Source organism: Sus scrofa, chromosome 17, assembly GCF_000003025.6.
Source record: "Sus scrofa isolate TJ Tabasco breed Duroc chromosome 17, Sscrofa11.1, whole genome shotgun sequence".
NCBI classification, from domain to species: Eukaryota; Metazoa; Chordata; class Mammalia; order Artiodactyla; family Suidae; genus Sus; species Sus scrofa.
Window position 1 is genome coordinate 31,178,390 of NC_010459.5, and position 16,932 is coordinate 31,195,321.

The 16,932-nt window shown below is 45.5% G+C and overlaps 1 protein-coding gene across 2 annotated transcripts in view; it reads right to left on the reverse strand.

Moving 5' to 3' along the window:
- Positions 1–16,652, reverse strand: part of NINL (ninein like) — a 112,084-nt gene extending 95,432 nt beyond the window's left edge. For both annotated transcript variants that reach the window (XM_021078311.1, XM_005657666.3), the window contains exon 1: positions 16,467–16,652. The gene's annotated coding sequence lies outside the window, so the exon portion shown is untranslated. The remainder of the gene's footprint in view (positions 1–16,466) is intronic.

Consider the following 16,932-nt stretch of genomic DNA (forward strand, 5'->3'; position numbering starts at 1 on the left):
TGATCACACAAAATATGCCATCTAACCACAATGGAATTATCAACTAGAAGCAGATAACAGAAGGAGGAAAATCTCCAAATACTTGGAAATTAGACAATACATCCTCGCTCTCTCTTTTTTCCTCACTTGAGGCATGTGTAAGTTCCTGGGCCAGGCATCAACCCAAGCCAATGCAGTGACAACATTGGATACTTACACTGTACCACAAGAAAACTCATAAGATAGGAGTCCCCGTTATGGCTCAGTGGAAATGAACCCAACCTGTATCCATGACGATGCAGGTTTGATCCCAGGCCTCACTCAGTGGTTAATGATCTGGCATTGCAGCAAGCTGTGGCATAGCTGGCAGATACGGCTCAGATCCTGAGTTGCTGTGGCTGTGGTTGACAGCTGTCACTCCGATTCAACCCCTAGCCTGGGAACCTCCGTATGACACAGGTGTGGCCTATAAAAAAAAAAAAGAGAAAAAGAAAAAGAAAACGCCTAAAATATATCAAGCTGAATGAAAATGAAAGTTCAGCATATAAAAGTCTATGGGATGCAGCTAAAGAAGTTCTCAAAGGGAATTTTTGTTTGTTTGTTTTTTAGGGCCACACCCGTGGCATATCGAGATTCCCAGGCTAGGGGTCCAATCAGAGCTACAGGTGCCGGCCTATGCCACAGCCACAGTAATGCCAGATCCGAGCCTCGTCTGCAACCTACACCACAGCTCATGGCAACGCTAGATCCTTTACCCACTGAGCAAGGCCAGGGATCAAACCCACAACCTCATGGTTCCTAGTTGGATTCAATTCCACTCCACCATGACGGGAACTCCTCAGAGGGAAATTTATATCACTAAATACTTACATTAGAAAAGATGACGCAACACAACAACGGGAGGAAAAAGTATGTATACATGTGTGTGTAACTTGGTCCCCATGCTGTACAGCAGAAAAATTAATTAATTAATTAATTTAAAAAATGAAAAGATGAAGAGTCTTCAATTAGGAATCTTAGCTTCCACCTCATGAAACCAAAAAAAAGAGCAAAATAAACTTAAGCATGCAGAAGAATGCAAATAATAAAGGGGAGAAATCAATGAAACAGAAAACAGAAAAGTAACAGAGAAAAATCAAACTGAAAGCTGATTTTTCCCTAGAGCTGAATGATAAACTTCTAGCAAGACTAACAAAAAGAGAGAAGACACAAGTTGTCATTATTAGAAATAAAAGAATATCTTCACAGATTCCATAGACCTTAAAAGGATAATAAAAGAACACTACAAATACACACAGAAACTCAACAACTTAGATGAAATGGACCAACTCCATAAAAAATACAAAGTATCAGAATTTCCCCAAGATTAAATATGTAGATAATCTAAATGACAGCTCTAAAACTATTAAATAAATTTAATTTGTGGGAGTGCCCTTGTGGTCATTGCTGTGGCTCAGGTTCCATAACTGGACTGGGAATTTCCACATGCCCCTGACACAGCCAAAAAAAAAAAAAAAATGTAATTTATAGTTTAAAACTTCCAAAAAAGGCGAGTTCCTGTTAAGAAACAGACTAGTATCCATGAAGATGTGGGTTTGATTCTTGGCCTCGATCAGTGGGTTAAGCATTGGGCATTGCTGCAAGCTGTGGTGTAGATCGCAGATGTGGCTCGGATCCAGTGTTGCTATGGCTGTGGTATAGGCTGGCAGCTGCAGCTCCTATTTGACCCTTACCCTGGGAACTTCCCTATGCCACAGGTACAGCCCTAAAAAGAAAGAGAAAAAAAAAAACTTCCAAAAAAGAAAGTGCCAAACACAGATGTCTTTACTAGTAAATTCTAACAAACACTTAAACTACTTTCACTGGAGTTCCCGTCGTGGCGCAGTGGTTAATGAATCTGACTAGGAACCATGAGGTTGCGGGTTCGATCCCTGCCCTTGCTCAGTGGGTTTAGGATCCAGCGTTGCCATGAGCTGTGGTGTAAGTTGCAGACGCGGCTCGGATCCCAAGTTGCTGTGGCTCTGGTGTAGGCCGGTGGCTACGGCTCCGATTAGACCCCTAGCCTGGGAATCTCCATATGCCGCGGAAGCGGCCCTAGAAAAGGCAAAAAGATAAATAAATAAATGATAAATAAACTGCTTTCACTGACATGTGGAATCTGAAAAAAGGACCGACTGAACTTCTTTGCAGAACAGATGCTGACTCACAGACATTGAAAAACTTATGCTCTCTGGAGGAGACAATTTGGGGGGTGGGGGGATGTGCTTGGGCTGTGGGATGGAAATCCTGTGAAATCAGATTGTGATGATCATTATACAACTACAAATGTGATAAATTCATTTGAGTAATAAAAAAAAATAAAGTAAAAAAAAAAACATTTAAACTGGAAATAACACCAGTTCTATACAATATCTTCTGGAAAATAAAAGAGACAACCCTTCCAACTTCATTTATGAGGTCAGCATTACCTCAATACCAAAAGCGGGCAATAACAATACAAGAGAAAAAAACCCCAGGGAGTTCCTGCTGCGGCTCAGTGGTAACAAACCCAGCTAGCATCCATGAGGATGCAGGTTCGATCCCTGGCCCTGCTCAGTGAGTTAAGGATCTGGTGTTGCCATGAGCTGTGGTGTAGGTCACAGATTCCGCTCGGATCTGCTGTGGCTGTGGCATAGGCGGGCAACTGTAGCTCCAGTTTGACACCTAACCTGGGAACCTCCATATGCTTTGGGTGCAGCCCTAAAAAGAAAAAAAAGAGAGAAAGAAAAAAAACCCTCAGAATACAGATGCAAAATTCCTCAACAAAATATTATCGGGTGGCAGGGAAAGGATAAATTAGGAGGCTGGCATTAACACACACACTACTATATACAAAATAGATAACAACAACAACAACAACAACAAAACCAGATAACCAACAGAAACCTACTGTATAGCACAGGGAACTAGACTCAGTATTTTGTAATTATAAGGGAAAAGAATCTGAAAAAGAATGTGTCTCTGAATCACTGTGCCGTACTCAAGGAATCTACAAAAAAGTTCCCAAAACTAATAAGTTTAGCAAAATCATAGAATACAAGTCAACATATAAAAATCAATATTCTGTGGAGTTGAAACTGAAATTTATATTACTCAGCCATTAAAAGGAAAGAAAGAACAGCATTTGTAGCCACATGGATGGACATAGAAATTATCATGCTAAGTGAAGTCAGTCAGACAACGAGACACCAACATCATATGCTATCACTTACATGTGGAATCTAAAAAAAAGGACACAATGAACTTCTTTGCAGAACAGATATTGACTCACAGACTTGGAAAAACTTATGGTTTCCAAATGAGACAGGCTGGGGGATGGGGGGGATGTGCTGGGGGTTTGGGATGGAAATGCTCTAAAATTGGGTTGTGATGATCATTGCACAACTATAAATGTAATAAAATTCATTGAGTAATTAAAAATAAAATAAAATTTAAAAATAGAAAATAAACTGAAATTTATAAAATACTATTTACGGGAGGCTCAGCGGAAACAAATTCAACTTGTATCCATGAGGACGTGGGTTTGATCCCTGGCCTCGCTCAATGGATCGGGGACCCGGTATTACTGTGAGCTGTAGTGTAGGTCGCAAACTTGGCTTGGATCCCACATTGCTGTGGCTATGGTGTAGGCCGGCAGCTGCATCTCTGATTTGACCTGTAGCCTAGGAACTTCCATATGCCATGGGTGTGGCTCTAAAAAGAAAAAAAAAAAAAAACTATTTACAACACCTCTGCAAAAAGTGAATACTTCAGTGTAATTCTAACAATCATGCAGATGTGTACGCTGAAATCTATAAAACACTAATGCAAAAAATAAAATAAGATCTAAATAAAAGAGGAGACATATCATTCTCACGCAGAAGACGCAGTATAGTTAAGACGTCAGTTCTCCCTAGACTGACCAATAGATTTAAAGTGATTCCCATAGAAATCCCAGCAGAAATTTTTATATAGACAAACTGATTCCAAAAAGTGTATAGAAAGGCAAAGGACCTAGAATAGCTAAAAGTATTTGGAAAAAAAGGAATAAAGTTGGAGGATTCATATTACCTAATTTTAAGTTTTATTTTAAATCTACCATAACGAAGATGGTCCTCCCACAGGTGAGTGGATGGGCCGCTGTGGCAGCCTTCACCTGGGACATGGCTCTCCCTGAAAGGACCACCATCAGTGCAGCCACACAGACACTGAAATCAAAGCCACATGCTATAAGATTCCATTTATATGACATTCTAGAAAAGGCAGGACCATGGGGTTAGCAAATGTGGGCAGGGCTGGGTCTACCCAAGGGCAGCACATGTTTTTGGTGATGGAGCTGTTCTGTGTTCTCGCTGTGATGACAGTTACACAAATCTGCACATGTTAAAACTCTTGGAACCACACACACACACACACACACACACACACATACACACACATGCACGAATAAGTCAATTTTATTGTGATTTTTTTTTTTTTTTTTTTGCCTCACTCATGGCATGTAGAAATCCCCAGGCCAGGGAGCAAACCTGCACCACAGCAGCGGCCCCAGACACTGCAGTGACAACACTGGATCCTCAATACACTGAGCCACAAGGGAAGTCCAAAGCAATTATTTTTAAGGGAGGGAGGTCATTTTCCAGAAACTTCTGCCTTCGGTTCTGTAACATAAACCCCTCCCAGGCAAGGGAATACCCAGGTCTGAAACCATCTTAAAACAGGAAAAACAGATAAGATACACATGGAATTTCTCTCTCTCTTTCTTTTTTTTTTTGGGGGGGGGCACACCCACGGCATATGGAGATTCCCAGGCTAGGGTCCAATCCGAGTTACAGCGGCTGCCACAGCCACAGCCACAGCAATGCCAGATCCAAGCTGCGTCTGCCACCTACATCACAGCTCACGGCAGCGCTGGATCTTTAACCCACTGAGTGAGGCCAGGGATCGAACTCACAACCTCATGGTTCCTAGTCAGATTTGTTTCTGCTGCGCCACAATGGGAACTCCCCACACATGGAATTTCAATAAATATCCTGCTGCAGGTTTACAAAGGCTGAGGCATGTACAGCTAACTTGATTAATTAAAATCACTCCAGTGTACCTCTGAGGGTCTGTCATTAATTTCCCAGTGGGTCTCACCCTCACTCCCGTTTTGAGCAGCAAAGGTATGGAATGTGAAAATGCAATTCCCTCCTGATGTCTGATGAATAACCTACACCCAGGGGTGTGAGCCCAAGACACTTATCACTAGAGAAATGTTATTACTGGTCACACAACTACCTAGAACTTTATCGCTGAGCTGGCTGGAGCATTTGATTCTCTATCAAAGCTAGAAATTCCTTGGAGTTCCTGTCGTGGCTCAGTGGTTAACGTAATCCAACTAGGAACCATGAGGTTGTGGGTTCGATCCCTGGCCTCCCTTAGTGGGTTAAGGATCAGGCGTTGCCATGAGCTGTGGTGTAGGTCGAAGACATGGCTCAGATCTAGCGTTGCTGTGGCTGTGATGTAGGCTGGCAGTTGTAGCTCTGATTCGACTCCTAGCCTGGGAACTACCATATGCCACGGGTGTGGCCCTAGAAAATACAAAAAAAAAAAAAAAAAAAAAAAAAAAAAAAGCTAGAAATTCCAGAAGAGAATTCCTATAAACAGTGGCCTTTCTTTTCCAAAATGTTTGAGGGGAGTGGATGTTACTGTGAAGGTTCCCTGTTCACATATTAGTCCAAGAACAGACCAGGCAGTCAGCAGAGGGGCACCTGCTAATGCTTCAGGGTCACACACCTGCAAGAACAATGCTGTCAAGATTCCCAGGAAGACAGACTAATTCCTAAGGGCACGATTTTCCTTATCTCTCTCTCTCCCTCTCTCTTTTTTTTAATGGCCCCACTCAAGGCACATTGGAAGTTCCCAGCCTAGGGGTGTAATCGGAACCATCAGCTGCCGGCCACAGCAACACAGGATCTGAGCTGAGTCTGTAACCTACACCACAGCTCATGGCAACACTGGATCCTTAACCCACTGAGTGAGGCCAAGGATTGAACCCATATCCTCACAGATACTATGTCCAGTACTTAACCTGCTGAGCCACAGTGGGAATTCCCGATCTTCCTTTCCTTTATCAAAAATAAGCAAACACTTAACAGGCACAACCTTGCTAATAACTAAAGAAACCAAATTAAACCAACATAAGCAAGTTTTCTACCACAGGGTGCACTGCGCTGATTCCAAGTGCCTGGTCCTCTAGAGTCAAGGGCTTTGCCTCCCACACCCCTGGCAAGGAGGAACCCATGAGGTTGTCCTGGTCAGAGATCCCACTGCACACACATCCCACCAGCGACGTAAAGGAGCCGTGGCAGGACCTGATGAAAGAAGCAGAATATAATGTACTTTTGTATCCAAAGAGAAAGAAAACAGGAAGACTGAAATTCTTCACAGAGCTCTATCTGAAAGTCCTAACTTCTCAGAGAAAACCAGAAGCCTAACTAGACGGAACGGCTTAGCACACCGGGTATATGTTTTCAACAGTAACAAAAACTGGCAAGCTTGTAAATTGCATCAATACACAAACCTCTCTTGTCAAAAAATACAGAAATTAGCAGAACAAAGCAGAATTCCAGCACACATTTCAGCTCCACTCAGTACATTCATTCCCTACTGGAAGAAACGAGGACAGAACCTGCAAGGAAATGAATGATAAGGTCTTGGTAAATACAGTCTTTCCTTTAAGTTACCTGTGTTCCTTCTTTGAAATGTCTGCATACTTTGCCATTCTGAGTAGTTTCTTTTATGAGACAACTGTTGCAATTTATTTTTATTTTACTTAAGTGACATTGAGAGGAAAAATTAAAAGGGCTTCTAAGAGATTTTTTTTTTTGCTTTTTTAGGGCCACACCTGAGGCATATGGAGGTTCCCAGGCTAGGGGTCAAAACAGAGTTGTAGCCGTTGACCTATACCACAGCTCACAGCAAATGCCGGATCCTTAACCCACTGAGTGAGGCCAGAGATCGAACCTGAGTCCTCATGGATACTAGTCAGATTTGTTTCCGCTGAGCCACGACAGGAACTCCTAGGAGATTTTCTTAACGCCCCACTCCCAGCCTTGAAGCCTGGGGTGTACTTTCCGTGGACAGTCAGAACCTCTGGAGAGATGGCTTGACCTTTGACCTCTCCATAGGAGGCTTGTTTTTGATATATACTCTTCTTCTTTTAATAATCTTTTTTTTTTTTTTGGCCACACTCATGGCATGTGGAAGTTCTGTGGCCAGGGACTGAACCCACATCACAGGTGCCACCTGAGCCACAGCAGTGACAACACCAGATCCTTAACACACTGAGCCACCAGGGAATTTCTTGATAATAACCTTTTGATAATATAAAACTCTTATTTCTTAAGTCCTCATCCTGTAATAGGCACATTCCCAAACACTGAGTTTAGCTTTGTGAGGGACACTATTATCATCCCCATAATAAAATCAAGGAAACTGAGGCACAGAGAGGTTTAGGTAACTTGCCCAAAGTGAAAACTGGTAAGTGAATGCATACTGAGGTCTTAAAATACAGAACTACCCACGCCTACATCCTGCTTTGTGCCTCCTAATAACATGTAAACCCACAAAGTAGTTTTGAATAGTTAAAAAGTTTTTCCATGAATAAGTGTAGGAATCTGAAATCTAGAATTTATGGGAAAATGTCTCTTCTAGTTCTAAACCAGAAAGTCCTATGTTATGCAAGAATTTAATATTAATAAACCTAATTATAAGGAAAGAACATTAACTTGGACAGTCCTCCAAATTAGAAAGCAATATGTCAAGCAAACATTCCATGTCCCAGTCCATTTTTATTCATCTGTTAGGAAATCTTTGCCAGAACCAGGGTGTAACCTTTCTCGTTTCATGCTGACTATAAAGAAAACAAGAGTTGGAGTTTCCTTCATGATGCAGTGGGTTGAGAATCTGACTGCAGCAGCTCAGGTCGCTGTGGAGGTGTGGGTTCAATCCCCTGCCCAGCCCAGTGGATTAAAGGATCTGGCGTTATTGCACCTATGAAGTAGGTCGCAACTGCTGCTTGGATTCGATCCCTAGCCTGGGAATTTCCATATGCTAAGTGTATAGCCATTTAAAAAGAAAAAGAAAAGAAAAGAAGAAACATAGCCTACAAAATCTACTTAGAAAACTCTAAGAACAACTGCCCCCTGCTCATTATTATCCCAACTTTATTTTTCTTCTTCTTCTTCTTCTTCTTTTTTTTTTTTTTGTCTTCTTAGGGCTGTACTCACAGCATATGGAGGTTCCCAGACTAGGGGTCGAATTGGCGCTGAAGCTACCAGCCTACGCCACAGCCATAGCAATGCCAGGTCCAAGCCACATCTGTGACCTACGCCCACAGCTCAAGCAATACCGGATCCTTAATCCACTGAGCGAGGCCAGGGATCGAATCTGCATCCTCATGGATACTAGTCAGATTGTTTTTGCTGGAACACAACAGGAACTCCCCAACTTTCTTTCTTTCTTTTTTTTTTTCAGGAACTCCCCAACTTTCTTATTAAATTCCAGCCATGGAATTAGGAGCTTCAAGGCAAGTCACACAAAACTGTTTATTGTCTTTGTTTTTCACAAATATTTAAAAGCCCACATGGAATTCCCGTTGTGGCTCAGTGGTTAACGAATCCAACTATGAACCATGAGCTTGTGGGTTCGATCCTTGGCCTCGCTCAGTGGGTTAAGGATCTGGCATTGCCGTGAGCTGTGGTATAAGTCGAAGACGTGGCTTGGATCCCATGTTGCTGTGGCTCTGCTGTAGGCCAGCGGCTACAGCTCCAATTAGACCCCTAGCCTGGGAACCTCCATATGCCGTGGGTGCGACCCCTAAGAAGACAAAAGATAAAAATTAAAAAATAAATAAATAAAAGTCCACAGAACCCAGCAATGGACTGAATACCCTGGGTTTCTTCTTCTAAAGAATGGTCCTGCTGTGAAGGTCTCTGTCTACAGCAAGAACTCACTGGCCCCCAAAGCAGATTCAGAATCGCCAAGAAGTAATCACCTATAATGTAGACAAAACGTGGCAGTGGAGAAACCAGGCCGCTGGAAATCATAGTACTTTGCTGGTGCAGTCACTTGAAGTCCCTCCCACACAAACTAAACTAAAGCAAATCATTACCATCCAGGACTGATGCAAAGTTTCCTAAGTCAAATGGCACAGAGAGCAGTACAAAGACTCACATGGAAACTTTCCCTGGTCTGACGCCGAGGGCTCAAGAGCTAGTGAGACTTCATGCGGCGCCACAGAAGTTTTTGTTTGTTTGTTTTGGAGGACAAAAATTAGACCTTATTTATTTTTAAAACCAAACCACTAGGAAAATATATCACAGTCTTGAAACAGCAAACAGGCTATATTATCGTTTCAAGTAATAAATTGGTAAAAAGACAATAAGGTCATTATCAAAACAATAAGGTGCCAGAACAGACACTGACCAGTGCAGAGAGGGGCCCAGGCACCCCAGGCAATGCAAGTCCTATAAAACACACCTCTCCAGAGTTCCCGTCATGGCACAGTGGAAACAACTAGGAACCATGAGGTTGCACGTTTGATCCCTGGCCTCGCTCAGTGGGTTAAGGATCCAGCGTTGCCATGAGCTGTGGTGTAGGTCGCAGACGTGGCTCAGATCCCGCATTGCTGTGGCTGTGGCGTAGGCCAGCAGCTACAGCTCCAATTTGACCCCTAGCCTCGGAACCTCCATATGCCACAGGCGAGGTCCTAAAAAGAAAAATAAACACCTCTCCTGGTGGTGCCTGCCAGTACCCGGTGTAAAAAGCAACCCCACCCTGACTCACCCAGCAATTGGACCTTGTGCAGGAAAGAACTTGGGAGTTGGGAAGCGTAGGAGCTGGCCACACACCTGCCCTCACTGACACAAGAGCTCAGAGAGGGGCAGGCTTAGCAGGAACTGGCTATTTGAATGATCCTAGCATAAAAGTCTTCTTAAAATGCTCTCCTATTTTAAGTCATAGAATTTCGGAGTTTTAAGGTAGCTTAACTTGGCTTATCCTTATTTTGACAGACTTGGAAAAAGTATCCTTACTTGACAAATGGGGAAAATGAGGCACAGACACTTGAAGTCCAAGGACATTCCAAGACATAGGCAGTCTAGGGAGTTCCCTTGTGATACAGCAAGTTAAGGATCTGGTGTTGTCACTGCATCGGCTAGGGTTGCTGCTGTGGCGAGGGTTCCATTCCTGGCTGGGGAACTTCTATGTGCCTCGGGAATGGCCCCAAAATAAATAAAACAAAACAAAACAAAATAAAATAAAACCGATTTCTGTCTAGGACATACCCACCCCATCTCTGTAAGCACACTAATAGTTCCCTGTGCTCCCCCATGGGACATTCTGGAGCCAACTCTGGCTAAAATTCAGGTGTTCACTCTTTGAGACAAGAAACCCAAAAGAAGAGCAGTTTGGGGTGGCAGAGGTGAAGACAGAAATCCAGCTTGGAATGTGCTGAGTCTGAAATATCTAGGAGGCAGGAAGGTGGAAAGGCAGCTGGATATCTGGAGCTGAGAGACTGAAAGAACGCTATACACAAAGCTACCCGAAGCACCGTCTCCTTTCCCACCACCTGTTCAGACAACAAAGCCAGAAAAAATGCCATATTTCATCAAATCTATGATGACACTGATTCTAAGGCAAATGACTAAAAAAGAAAAACTGCTGTCAAAACCTGACACAATGAATTCTAAGACAGAGCTGATTATAAGATACATCTAAACTTAGGGACATTATAAGATAAAAAATGCATTTAGAAGAGATGAAATATGATAAGTTTTCATTGGTGAGAGGTATTTAAATTATAGTGAATCCTGGGTGTGCATGTGTTTTTATAACCTTTTGTTTTGTTTTGTTTTGTTTCGTTTTTGCTTTTAGGGCCGCACCTTCAGCATATGGAAGTACCCAGGCTAGAAGTCGAATTGGAGCTGTAGCCACCAGCCTACACTACAGCCACAGCAACACCAGATCCAAACTGTGTCTGTGACCTGCACCACAGCTTACAGCTACCCTGGATCCTTAACCCACTGAGTAAGGCCAGGCATCAAACCCGTCTTCCAAGCTATGGGTGAACCGGAGCTACAGCTGCCGGCCTACGCCACAGCCATAGCAGCACAGGGTCAAAGCCGAGTCTGGGACCTACGACACAGCTCAGGCCAAGGCAGGATCCCTGACACACTAAGCAAGGTCGGGGATCAAACCCAAATCCTAATGGATACTAGTTGGATTCGTTTCCACTGTGCTACAACAGGAACTCCTGTAACTTTTTATTCTGATAGCATTTCAAACATATAGAGAAACTGTAAGAATAGTGCAAAGAATTCTTGAAAACTCTTTACCCAGCCAGCTTCACCAGCTGTTTCCACTTTGCCCCATTTATCATGTCCATTTTTCTCATTTTCTCTCCCTTCCTCTCTCCCCTCCCCCACTGAGTTTCAGACTTCATGCCCTCTCATTCCTAAACGCTTCCATACATATTTACAAACTCAAGGACGCAGTCACTGTACAATGTGACATTGCTAACATACTGTTGGCCGATCCCCCACTCACGAATTGTGTCCACTGTCCCAATCACGTCCTTTGTGGCTAACTCCTCCCCCACTCAATCCATGGTCAAGCTCTAAACACAGTTGTCCGGTTCCTTTAGTATTCCTTCAACTGGAATAGTTCCTCGGGTTTTGTGTTTCTGGAACCTCAAATTTCTTTCTTTCTTTCTTTTTTCTTTGTTTGTTTGTTGTCTTTTTGCCTTTTCTTGAGCCACTCCCACGGCATATGGAGGTTCCCAGGCTAGGGGTTGAATTGGAGCTGTAGCCACCGGCCTACGCCAGAGCCACAGCAACTCAGGATCCAAGCCGCATCTGCAACCTACACCACAGCTCACGGCAATGCCAGATCCTTAACCCACTGAGCAAGGCCAGGGATCGAGCCTGCAACCTCATGGTTCCTAGTCGGATTCGTTAACCACTGTGCCACGACAGGAACTCCTGGAACCTCAAATTTCTGAAGCGTACAGAAATTTGTAGGATGCGACTTGTCTCAAGTCTGCACAGAGAGGTTCAGGTTACTTTGGGAAAACACCAGGCAGGGTGGTTTCCACCTTCTATCAGGGGGTTAACTTGGACGTTAACTTTGATCACTTAGTTAAGGGGTATTCACAGCAGTGCAAAGTCTTATTTTGAAATAATGAAAATTCAAAGAGAATTTAAAATGTATCAGAATGTTTTAAAGCCACAACTTTGCGTGAACTATCAGCTATTTTTTGTTCTTTTGCCACCGAACAGGGCCAACTAGGTCTGAACTACACAGATCCCTGCAAACATCCTGCCTGAAGTGGTTTTCTAGGGATGCTACCAGCCATTGATGTAGGTTGTGGGGTTTAGAAATCGGGCTTTCCAGTTTCTGGCCCAGTGAGAGGGCAAACTCACATTGTCACTTCCTTTGTCCAGATCCTCAGAGAACCATGACTTCATCGAAGCCAGACCAGAGTCAGTCACCTGGGCCCAGGGACTCACTCAGCACAGAGGGGTTGATCCCCTGGGGCAGGAAGAACTGCCTTCCCTGTTATCAGGGGAACACTGCATCGTCAGTTGGATCCGGTGTCCACTCGGGGACATGCAGACCCGGAGAGGGAGAGGAGAAGTCTCTTCCAAGGCTCCTCGTCCCTGCCCAGCTGGGGAGCTGGTCATGCTGCTTACGTTTATCTGGTTTTGTCCACTTCCACGAGTGTGGCCCAAAGCCAGGAGACCACGTGGACAGAGTCCCAGCATCTTCTCCCTCGAGCCACCTGAGTGCAAGGCAGGCGGAGATGTTCTAGATACAGTGAGCCCTCCCTGGGGTGACAGACTGCTCATCAAATTCTTGACTAAGCAGATGGCCTTGTTGGTTTTGAAAGAACTTATAACCGTTTACAAACTTCCTGTGCCCTGAAGCTCGACTCCAAATCACCCGTTTCAATTATATTACTTGATGCTGGCTCTTATGTTCATACCATCTGTGACCCTGAGAGCAACCCTAGGCCCGTGTGAATCGCGCTCCTACAGGGTCTGCCCTGGAACCAGATCACTGCCCTTCACGCAGGGGTGGCAGGGGCATCAGACCCTTTTGTTATTGTTACTTCCGAGGGCATGCCTGCACACATGGTCCACAGGAGGCAAAGCCCTTATTAAGCCTCTACACTCTTGCTCACAAATGGAATCTGAGTTGACAATTCCTCTACTGCCCTGTACTTTGCGCTTCTAGACAAATCATGGAAGTCACGTCTTGTTATCAACACTGAAAACTCCTAGTTTCCTTTCTAATGTGCAGAAAGGATGTAGTCACTGAGACAGTAAGGTATCAGTCCTGAGATGGGAACGGACTGCTGTGAGCACCACTCAAAGGAATTGACCTGAAGAACAGAGTTTGGCACACAGTGAGTGCTCAACCAAGACTTAAACACACATCACCAAGAGATGGGGTTTCTGACAGTAGTATGGCTGGTGTCTGAGCCCTGCATGGGGCCAGGTATAGGGAACCTGCTACCTGCCCTCCAGTGACCAGGCACCCCAAAGCCTGCCCCGACCCAGTCCCATGCACCCTGCTTCCGGAGAGTTGCGGCAGGGAACTGTGGGGCCTGTCCCAGGTGTCCCAGTAGGTGACTGGTTCAAATGGCCCAGAGGCCACCAGGCACGTGACTCCTCATTCTTAGGTCGAGTGATGGAAGTCCACTTCCCTCTCCCTGCAGTTGTGAGTGAAACAGCCACCACCAATGGGGCACTGTGCAGAGGAAGAGGGGCAACCTGGCCAGAGGCTGGTTCAGCCACCGGAACAAGCCATTCTGCAGCCTGTACTTTCCTCCCGGGACCTCTTTCTTTGTTTAAACCAAGACTGAGTTGGGTTTTCCATCATTGGCAGCTAAAAACATAACTGATACATATATCTGCAAATGTAAAATTATTCACTGGAAACTTAAAAACCTACAGATGGTTCAAGACTGATTTCCCTTCAGATCTTTAACAATAACAATGATGACCACTTTGAGAAACTCCAACACACCAAAATTCTAACTTATTAAGCAAAGCCTATCCCAAAACAAGATAAATGGGTATAAGAGCATGAGTCATCACAAAGATTCACCAGTTTTCTCTCATGAAATACAAAATAACAGTCAAACACAGAGGTTGGCAGGTACCAGCACATCCCTGAATCACCTGCAGTGCTCTGGTTCATTTGAGATGATGCACCTGTCCTGAGAAATGAGAAGGCATATACAGAATATTCCAAAAGACTCCTTTGTCCCATGGTTCACAGACAAAACAATGACAGAATCCTTTGATGGAGAGGTCTCAGGGGAGCTGAAGGTTATCCCAAGGATGGGTTAAGGAAAGCCTTTTGCTACCACCACCCTCCAAATAGCTCCAGGTAGAGTCTGACCCAAAGTTTTGGCCTCCTGCTTGTGATTAACCAAATTGTTGGCCTTGAGCCTGAATTCCTAATCTGAACTTGAAGCCAAGGACTAAACTAAGACCAAATCTAAAGTCCAATTACAACTAATGCTGCTCAGCCTTTTAGGAAATGACCACAGAATCGGACAGCAAAGTAGCCAGGGCCCTGGAAACATCCGTTCAGGCTGGAGCCACATCACACCCTGACTCCACCTCTGAAACGTCCACTCCAAGGCGAGACCAGGACATTGTTTCTGCCTCTTTCTTCTAGACATTTCTTGAGATATTTAGTAGCCACTTGTTCATGGCCAGATCCAAAGGCAAGTGTCTCAGGTTGAAAGAACAGTCAGAGGGATCCCTCACATGCCCCAAGTCCCAAAAAACATATCCAAAAAACTCACAAAAAAAGAACCATCCACTAACTAGCACCTAAAACCACTCAGCATAAAAGGGCAGGATCTAAACACTTTGAATACTCACAGCTAGAAATTTAGGTGTTCTAACTCGGAGCAGCCCAGCAAACCACAATATAATGGAGAAAATATAAGTGACAGAAATATCAGTTTCCATCAAAGTTTATAACTCCTCAATTGAAAAAAATGTTAGGGGAGTTCCCATTGTGGCTCAGTGGTTAACGAATCCGACTAGGAACCTTGAGGTTGCGGGTTTGACCCTTGGCCTTGCTCAGAGGGTTAAGGATCAGGCGTTGCCGTGAGCTGTGGTGTAGGTCACAGACGCGGCTCGGATCCCACGTCGCTGTGGCTCTGGCATAGGCAGGCAGCAACAGCTCTGATTCGACCCCTAGCCTGGGAACCTCCATATGCCACAGGAGCAGCCCAAGAAATGGCAAAAAGACAAAAAAAAAAAAAAAAAAAAAAAAAGTTAAAACTCTAACTCTTCTATAATGTGTTCTCTTTCTAATTTGATGATGTTAAATGTTATCTCAAGTTCTTTGGTGGAGGCCTGTTATTTTACCATTCTGCAAAAGCAATTATCCTCTATTTTTTATTGAGCCTGAACTATATATAAATACTCATGTCCCACTGTACTGGCCAGTATAGACCAGCTCAATCCGTAATGGTGTAAACCACTACAGATGATGTGTAAACCAAACAGGAAAGGGACAGCATGGTGGCAGCCACATCCGTAACCACCTTAGCTTTTTTTTTTAATATGCGCTTACTCCTCTTTTACACGTTCACACAACTGAGAGGCTGCTTAGTGTTCTCTTTAACGGACCGGTTTTTAACTTTTTTTTTTTTTTTTCTGCTTTTAAAAGTATTCTAAGTCCAATGTGGAAAACCTGGAAATCACAGCTGCGGTCTCTGTGGAGCAGCTCACCTTTGCTCAGTGTCGGTGGTGGGGCAGTGAGCATCATTCAACCCTCCAAGCCCCCAAGCCCCACAGTTCTTGCCCCGGACTCCTCCCTGTTTCACAGCCTGGCCCAAGACTCCAGGAGAAGAAAGGAACAGAGAGACACACAGCCCTACACAGAGGTCCCAGTAATCACAATTTATGGACCGGTGACTGAAAGCACTGACGGGAGGAAAGCGGCACTTCTGCAAACAATTCATAGCAGACAAAACTCGCAGCAGACTTTTCCACCTCAGAGCTCAGTGAGTGCTTATTTCTAACAACTTTTCTAAGTGCAAACTCGTTATACATTAGAAGGAAGCAGGTAGTCCCGAGAGCCCGTGCATAGTAGGAGGATTTTATTCAGAGCTCATCCTGTGCAGTAACTGGACGCCAACAGCAGCTCAGAGGACGCGCCCGGCCACCCCGCGACCCCAGCCGACCACACGCGCTCCGCCTGACCTAGTCGCGGCCGCCGCCGGAGGACCCGCCCAGCCCCGCATGGTCTCTGGGGAAGCGGGCTCCTACCAGACTTCCCGAGGGGCCACTAGACTCGTAGGCGGAGCGAGGCACGGATCCCCGGCACTTGGTCCCCACCGGCCCACCCCTGGGCTTCCGCGGAGGCGCGATCGCGGTGCGCGGCCCGCTCACCTGGGCTAGGGGCGTCTCGGGTTCCGCCCGCGCGCGGACAGACCAAGAGCGCCGGGCGGGCGCACGCCTCCCACCCGCGTCCTGCCGCCGCTCTTTGTGTCTGGAGGTCCCTGCGCCGCGCTCCTACAGGCCTGCAGGCGCCGCGGGTGCTACACGATAGGGACGCCGAAGGCTCGGCTGGGGCGGGGCCAGAGGAGGTGGGGCCTGCGCCTCCGAGCCGAACACAGGGGCGGGACCATAGACGGCGGGGGCAAAATCGGAGGCGGGGCTGGAGGGGATGGGGCAGAGTGGGCGGGGCTAAAGCGGTGGGGCTTAAAGAAGGGGCGTGGCTAGGTGCGGGGCGTGGTCAAGAAGGGGCGCGGCCGCCAACAATGGGCTGAGGCCCGAGGACTGGACCTGTTTAAGCAATCCAGAGGGGCGTGGCCAGTGACGAGTGGGCGGGGCGTGCGGGGTGTCCCTCGGCAGG